Below are 9,130 nucleotides of genomic sequence, written 5' to 3'. Positions count from 1 at the left end.
CAATTAAATAAGCCATAAATAGAGAAGAAATCGTTACCAAAATCAATGGAACTACAAAGTTGAGTCAAGAACAAGAGTTGAGAGAATTCTAGAAAGAGAAAATCTAAGTAGAGAGAGAAAGTCTAAGAAAGAAGGTAAACAAAAATTAAGCACTAAAATCGTACTTAAAAAAACTCTAAACAATACTAATTCGAGACTAATAATTCGGCAAAACACTCAGAAACACGCGCCCGATCGGGCCCGCCTTTTCTTCGTATCTCTCCTGGGCAGCTGCGCCCGATCGAGCTAACGCTGACCCGATCAGGCGCGCCTTACTCGATGCACCTGACTGCGCGCCCGCCCGATCGGGCCCGATTACTTCTTTGTGGCTTGGACATCGATTGGGCTTGATTCTTCGGCCCAATCCGGATTTCCTCTTCGGGTCTTAAATACTTGGTCCAAATGCCCCGATATCACACACCGAGCTCTTAATCACCGGCTCTAATTGGTCCTGGGCTTTAAAGATGGTCGTGTTCTCCTAATGTCTGTAGTTGCTCCATGAAAACCCGGGAAAACGCTCCAAAAGTGCAATTTCCTACAAAACTTAAGCAAAACTACAAAAACACTAGAAAACACAAATTAGTAACAAAAGTAGCTCTAAAGAGCCAAAAACACTACTAATTATGACCAAGGGACGGGAGTAAAATACTATATAAATTAGACACATCAAACTCTCCCAAGCCAATCCTTTGCTTGTCCCAGCCAAAGAGTCACCATTATTTGACTCTTTTCAATATATTTTCCACACACTTAGCCCTTGCAGCCTAACTTTAGTGTCACTATCACACACATCACAGATAAAATGACCAAATATACTTCCCTTAGGAACCCTTTGTCATGAAATCTTAACACAATGTTGAAGCATGCCTTGTCATATCAACATCACTCGTCAATCAATCATCATTACATCACAAAGTATGAATTACTTAGCCTCCGCGCCTAAGTTACCTAAAATATTTCATTATCAAGTCAATTAGGATAGTCTAAGATGTTACAATCCTTGTTCTGTGAGAGACAACATTTCATTAAGCTCATTCAACATGCATCTTCAAAAAACTTCACTTTGATTCTTTTTTCGTGTCTTTCTTTTTCGGGAGAAAGTCAGTACCCTTCTGTAGGGAATAAATTTCAAGCATTAAACCCCTAGCTTGAACCCCACTGTGATCATACACTAAAGTACGGTGGCGTCCAAAAGGGAAGAAGATAGAGCAAAAGAGTCGCTAACAAGTTTTAGGAACTTGTAAACCGTTCATAGGATGAAGGTTACACCCCTTAACGATCCAAGAGATCGTCAACTCCATAAGGTCTAGAACCAAATAAGGGTTCGGGGATGATGGTACAAATCCAACCTAAAAGAGATTGAACCTGCCCTAATAATAAGCCTCTACTTTATTCTGATCGTATTCATGTGCGCTTTTTAATTAACATGCAATCATTAGGTTTACCCCTAAACCTGTTTAATCTATGTTGGTTGAATATTAATGCACAAATAAATCTATTATTGGCGATCACTTGAATTATAATCACAATTAACCTAAACAAGATTATTAATTATCATATTAAGCGTGATTACAAGTACGAATTCCCTTTAAACATGCATAAAAGGCGTGATCAAGCAATAACAAGAAATAATGTATCAAGCAACATAATAAATAATCAATATAATGAATAATAATTATAATAATCATAATAATAATAATAATCACAAATAAAATAATCATCATCAAAATAATAATAGTATTCATAATCATCAAAAATCATAAGTGAATAGGCATGAGCATAGGAGATCCCTTGATATGATCATGGTGTAAGTGTGTGAATGTGAATATGAATGCATGTTTATTACGGTCGCACCTCGATGTGAGGTTGCCTACGTATCCGTTAGGAATCAGGCCGAACGTAGCTCTAGCCAAACCTCGCACAAGTGTGTGTATACCTCAAAAAGGTATTTTTAAGGGTTGTAACGTGGTTAGGCTAAAGTTTTAAAGAAGAAGGGGATAAAGGCTCAAGACCCTAGATAAGCCCCCAAGGTGTGCAACCTCACTTTTGAATCTTTATATTTTTATGCTTGAGTTTCTACTCTTTTTTTTTAGCTCTCTTTTATCTTTTGCTTTAGCATCTATTTTATTTTTATAAGCGTGGGCAATCTCGATCATGCGGTTTATCACTCACTTGGCATTCATGTTTCTCAGGCACGGTACCGAGCACTCGATAAGAGACGCAATCTGAGACGTGTTCATATCGAAGACATTTTCATATTAAAGACATTGGAACACTTGCCCTTTTGTACACTTTTATCTATTTTTTATCTTTGATTATTTTTTGCTATTTTAATTTTTTGAATCACTCAAGTCCTTTTTTTAGAATTGCATAAGTTGCACACTGTCCCATCCCAAGGTTAGGTAGATGTAGGTTGAAAAAAAGAAGGGTCTATCGTTAGACGAGGCTCAAAGTGGTTTATGAAGAAAGAATTGCATATTTGAAAGGTGAAAGAAGATATGATGTGGCTACAAGGGGTGCCTCAAATCATTGGTATACCTTGTGCTTAATTCGACATGGATTTTTTTTTTTTTTTTTTTTTTTGCAATATAATGAAATGATCATATGCAAGGAAATAAATGCTCACTTTATTAACAGGAATAAAGAATCTACAAAAATAATCTAAGGGAAAAGAAAGGTGCCTATGCTAGACTTATTGGGGAAAGGAAAAAATAAAAAAGAAATAGAAAAAGAGGTCATGAAATCCTGTCGTTGAAGCTCGCCTCTTGTCTAGTGTCGTTCGCTTCATCATCACCTAGTCTTCTCGCTAGCTAGAGGAAATGGGATCTTGTTTGCTTCTATGAGATCTTGAATGAGGTTTTGAAACCTGTAGCATTCATCAGTAGTATGACCACGCCCTCGATGGTACTTGCAATAGGAGTTTGGATTCCACCTCGAAGATCGATTTTCTGGTGTTGGATCCACGGTAGGGCCAATAGGTTTGATTAATCCTCGATCATAGAGACGATCGAAAGCAGCATCGTAGGTCATTCCAATGGGTGTGAACTCTCACCTGGGTTTCCTTTTAGATCCTTGATTGTCCATGGCTAAGACATCATTATGGTCAAAGGTACTAACATTATTACTAGAGTGGGCGTTTTCGGAAGAAGAAGGATTGTCGTTCTTCTTTCCTTTCCAGCCACCGTGGTTACTATTGTTAGTAGCTTTTTGCTTTGTGAGGTCGTCTTTGATTTCAATTCCGATGTCATAAACGGCCTTGAAAGTATTCAAGTTGTGTTGATATTTTAAGTGCTTTGAATACTTTTCTTGGAGATTCTTGATAAACATCCTCACAAACTCCTTTTCGGTGGGGACCTCAATCATCTTGGCGGAAGTTTCCCTCCACTTATTAAAGAAAGAAGTAAAACCGTCATTCTCTTTTTGTCTTAGAATCTCAAGTTGTCTATGGTCGGTTTCAACTTGAATATTGCACTTGTACCTATCAACGAAAGCGTTTACTATCGATTCCCAGGTAGAGGTTTTCTCCTTGTCAAGGGAGAAGAACCATTGTTGGCAAACGGTTTCAAGAGATAGCGGGAACGGAGAGGGGAAAACCTTCTTATCGATACCCTTAATATTTCATTATGGTTTCGAAAGCTCTTAGATGGAAGTAAGGGTTATCTTTTGCCTTGAATTTAGGGATGTCAGTGACGTTGAACTTATGTGGAAGAAGTTCCTTGTCCAGCGAGACCCCTTGTGAACTCATGCCCTGAAATTTATAGTCACTAGATAGCTTGCTTAGACTCTCTTGCATGAGGTCCATCTGTTGTTGCTTCACGGGATCATTGACCTTGAGGGTGAGTAGCTTCAGTGTCTCAGTCACGGTAACCAATTGGTTCCTAAGCTCATTGACCTCCTCTTGAGTTGACATTATCTTCTTAGCCTTCCTCTTTTGACGAATCGGTTTATCAAAAAGTGAGACTTGAACAAAGAGGTTGTCCTTGATTAATCGCCCTTCTCTCCTCGACTAAGTACTGTGGAAAAGGAATTTGGGGATATCTATTGTTAATTATTTGATTCAAACTTTATTCAACATGCAATGGATGGAGGAAGTGAAAAAAGATGGAATAGAAAGTGAAAAAAGAAAAAGATGATGGAGGTGGAGGGCTATGAAGAATTAGGAATAGAATATACCCCCCAAATTAAATGACAATAACACCGACTTATGCATGAAACTAATACATGGACATATTTACATGTGTACTCAAAGTTTGTGCTAAGACTAGTGAGTGTAGGTGATATGTTAAGACTCGTGTCATGACCAAGTGGCTAGACTATATGACTAGACTCAAGCAAATACTAAGTTAGGACTTCACGTATATGCATTAAACTTGACAGACTGTGGTATTTTAGTCATAACTTTTTATCTGTGACTCTGATTTGGATGAAACCAGCGCCAAATTAAAGATAAAACTCAGGGCTACAGTTCCATAGGCTATACGACTAGTAGTTCTTCCTAGAACTCCGGCTATGACCAAAACAGGTTGACGCTTGTGCAGTATACGGGAATAAAAATCCGGGTTGACTTAAAGGAACTATGACTCGATTTTATATATATTTATAAGCTCTAATTAATTAATTAATTAATAAAACAAAGTTCTTTAGTCATTAATTAGTTTATTTAGTCTTAACACAAGTCAAACTAACGGTTAGGAAAAATCACATAGAGTATGCACAACAAATAATGCACAATTAGTCAAGTAGGCACAATATGATGCAATGAGTTTGCAACCTAACCATGGCTCTAGTTCTCTAAAGTTCGGGATATGGTTTGGTCAATAGAGGGTCCATGGTTTATTGTCCGGATGCACCGCGCGGAAGCCTAACCGTGAAGGGTTGGCGCGAGTGGATGGGACACCGCGAGTTTTAGAAAAAACTCGCTTCCATGGTTTGGTGAATTCAACAATCTCGGATGTACCCTTTGTTGCACGGAGCGTTCAATCGGGTAGATGGAGCATGAATTCCCAGAGGGTTATGACCATATGTAGAACACATATGGGTTTCAGAAAAGTGAGAAAAAATTCAATCAGGAAGTAGGATCGAGCAAACAATACGAAAAACCGGTCGAAATTAGATCGCATATTTATGGCTCGGTATTGGGGGAAATTGGCGCCAGCAAACAGAGACTGGCGCCAACTTTTAAATGTAGTGCCTGGCGCCAATGCTGGCGTCTGGCGCTACGACTAAAATGCTGGCGCCAAGCCTGGCCCCTGACGCTACTTCCCACATGCCTCAGCAGCTTTCTGTGCTCGATAAAATTTTCCAGTTTCGTGCAGTGTTATTTCAGTCCTAGTTGTGAAAGATATTTCTCAAATTTCCTACGTGTAAAAATCCTATGTTTTTAACTCATTACGAATGGTCTTTCCAATGAGATCTTTTTTATGCATATGACAATAATGTTAATCAAAATTACGCACATGAAATACTTAGAACTTTTTGAGTCTCATCCACTCATTCTAAATCATTGCCGAAACAAATTCAGGAATTAAAATAGAAATCCTCCCCAGTGGAGTCGCTAAAAACTGTAGGGAATAAATTTCAAGCATTAAACCCCTAGCTTGAACCCCACTGTGATCATACACTAAAAGTACAGTGGCGTCCAAAAGGGAAGAAAATAGAGCAAAAGAGTCGCCAACAAGTTTTAGGAACTTGTAAACCGTTCATAGGATGAAGGTCACACCCCTTAACGATCCAAGAGATCGTCAACTCCATAAGGTCTATAACCAAATAAGGGTTCGGGGATGATGGTACAAATCCAACCTAAAAGAGATTGAACCTGCCCTAATAATAGGCCTCTACTTTATTCTGATCGTATTCATGTGCGCTTTTTAATTAACATGCAATCATTAGGTTTACCCCTAAACCTGTTTAATCTATGTTGGTTGAATATTAATGCACAAATAAATCTATTATTGGAGATCACTTGAATTATAATCACAATTAACCCTAAACAAGATTATTAATTATCATATTAAGCGTGATTACAAGTACGAATTCCCTTTAAACATGCATAAAAGGCGTGATCAAGCAATAACAAGAAATAATGTATCAAGCAACATAATAAATAATCAATATAATGAATAATAATTATAATAATCATAATATTAATAATCATCACAAATAAAATAATCATCATCAAAATAATAATAATATTCATAATCATCAAAAATCATAACAATTATAATCATATTCATGTTAATATTAAAGCATAATAATAATAGCAAGATCCTAGGCATGATACTAAGAAGATTAATAACAAACCCTAGCATGTCACTAAGCAATAAAAATCAAATCTTTAACCCTAACATGATACTAACATGAATAAATATTAGGAAGAACATAGGAAACATCGTAACAATCATATTTAATATTAAAATTACCCTAGACATGATACTAGGAATATCATAATAACAATATAAACATGATTTCTACATCATAATATCAATTAAATCCATTAAAGCACTTACTTTGATGCTTCGTACCTCTTTCTAATAACAAAATACACACGTTAGTAACTTCAAGGAAAATAATAAACAAACAATAAATTAAAAAATTGAAATAGAGATTTGGGACCAAACCCTCAAAAATTAAACCTTTCACGTCTAGGGCGAAGGCAACTTCGAATATGGCTAGGTGTTTCTAGATCTTGAGAATGCGGAATTTTGTATGAGAACACAAAGTTTAAAAAAAGAGAGAGAGAGAGAATAATCAAAAAATCTTGATGAGAGTTGGTGAATGAAAGAATAAGAATTAGAGAGAATAAGAGAGAATTTAAAACTGATTGTAGGTGAATGAAAACGGAGTTTTTAATACGTTATTTATAGAGAAAATCAGCCAAAAAGATAAAATATCAAAACAGAGCACTTGGCGCACGCAAAACAAGGTTAGCGCACGCAAAACAGAGCTGGCGCCAGAACTAGCTAATTGGCGCTAGGCGCCAATGGCTGGCGCCAGGCGCCAGCCCTGGTTCCAGGCGCAAATTTCACAAATTCACGCGTTTTTGTTTTTATCATATCTTTTGATCCCTAAGTTCAAATAAAGCATATAACATGTCGTTGGAAAGCTCTTAAAGTCTACTTTCTAACCTAATTAGAATCAGATTAAACTATTTTATAGTTAAAAAGATATGGCCAAAATAGTGGAAGGGTGTCAGTTTTGGATAAAGTTTCATGTCTCATTTTTCATATCTTTTTCGTTATAATTCGGATTTAATATTATAATATATCATTGGAAAGATAATTTCAAGATCTATCCAACCATATAAAATTTGGATAAATATTATGAGGCACAAAAATAAAATCTAAATATATTCCACTTCGTACAAAACAAGGATTCTTAAAAGGAGTAGTTTTATTCAATTCAAACTCTTTAAAACATAATTATCAATCCTAACTCCATCAGGATTTAAAAGAACCTTCTAGAGTATTCTAAAAGACTATAATCAATCCTAATAGCTTTAGGAATGATAATTAATAATAGGTCCTCCGCTAGATCATTGGGCCGCATATAAAGCTCAAACCGGGCCCAGTTTAGTAAATTGGCCATAATTTCCTCAATGTTCATTGGAATTGGGCTTATAATATATCGTTGGAAAGATCTTGTCAAGCCCCATCCAACTACACCATTATTGGACCCATATAATGGGTCGCATATAAGTTTTTAAAAACAGAGAGAAGAGAAAAGAAATTAAAACCATCCGCAACGCTATACTTTCCACACTTTCTCTTCATTCGATTATGATTCGACGCGAAAGGTACTCATCACTGGGTTTGGTTTTGGGGAGACACAAATGGGTGTCTACACCTTCACAAAAATGACGGAAAATTTTTTCCTTTTTGCATTTTTCGAGTCGCACGATCACATTACAATGCAAAGTTTCCAAGCATGGATTGTCGTGCTCCTTCTTTGTTTGGCAAGTTTTCCGAGATTGGATTGTCATACACCCAGTTCCCCTATGGAAAAATTTCCCTAAGGATGGTCGTAGGTCTCTACTCATCATAAATTTCGGAAAAAGTTCCTCAACGTGGATTGTCATTCATTTCAGTAAGTGGTAAATTTTCCCGAAGTCGATTGTCGATCGACTCTTTTTTGGAAAATGTTCCAAGACACGGATTGTAAATTATGGCAATATTTTCCTAAAAGGATTGTCTCATATCATTGGAAAATTCCCAAGGTGGATTGTTTTCAAGAGTTATATTCCAAGATGTGGATTGTCGATCGTAGCAAAGTTCTTATGACAGATTGTTACGAAGCATTGGCAACTTTTCCCAAAATTGGATTTTGGCAAATTTTCCGAGATACAGAATGTCGCTTCATCGTAGCAAAATTTCCAAGGATGGATTGTTACGTGGCATTGACAAATTTCCTTAAATCGAATTGTCATACATCATACAAGAGTTGTGTTAGAAACTATTCCAAAGAAAAGAGGATTGTCATCACCCAAAGCATCAACAGCAAAATTCAAGCAGCATTAAGGATCAACAAGCAATGGTATTTTTGAAGACTATCATGGCGGAATTGGAGGCAGTTGCAGGTGTAGTAGTCTTCAGGCGATATTCTCTAGCTTGCAGAAGATCGTCCAAACAAACAGCAGGATGGCGTTCCCTAGCTTGCGGCAGGTTATCACAACAACAGCAATGCAACAACAACCATCGGTTATCCTCAGAGACGTGTGCTCGACGGTGCAAGATACTAGTTTCTTAACTCTCTTATCTGTTTTAACTAATGCTAGTTTGCAGTTATCGGTTTTACAAGAATGATTTAGGATCGCAGAACGTTCTGAATCATTCTCCGTCCCTATCGCTACTTTGACTTTTGTTTTCGAAACTTGCGTTTCCCCAAACTTAGTCAAAGTGGGGGCTTCTGTAGACACCCATTTGTGTCTCCCAAAAACCAAACTCGGGGATGAATATCTTTCGCGTTGAATCCTAATCTAATGAAGTGAAAGTGTGGAAAATCTAATGTTGCAGTTAGTGTTTAGTTCTATTTAGTACAATAATTCATTACAAAATTATAAGCAATTAATTTAGATTAGAATACCTATTTTTCAGAT

This window comes from Chenopodium quinoa, unplaced genomic scaffold (assembly GCF_001683475.1).
Source record: "Chenopodium quinoa cultivar QQ74 unplaced genomic scaffold, ASM168347v1, whole genome shotgun sequence".
Classification (NCBI taxonomy): domain Eukaryota; kingdom Viridiplantae; phylum Streptophyta; class Magnoliopsida; order Caryophyllales; family Amaranthaceae; genus Chenopodium; species Chenopodium quinoa.
The sequence above is the reverse complement of the archived record's forward strand: the minus strand, read 5'-3'. Positions refer to the sequence as shown.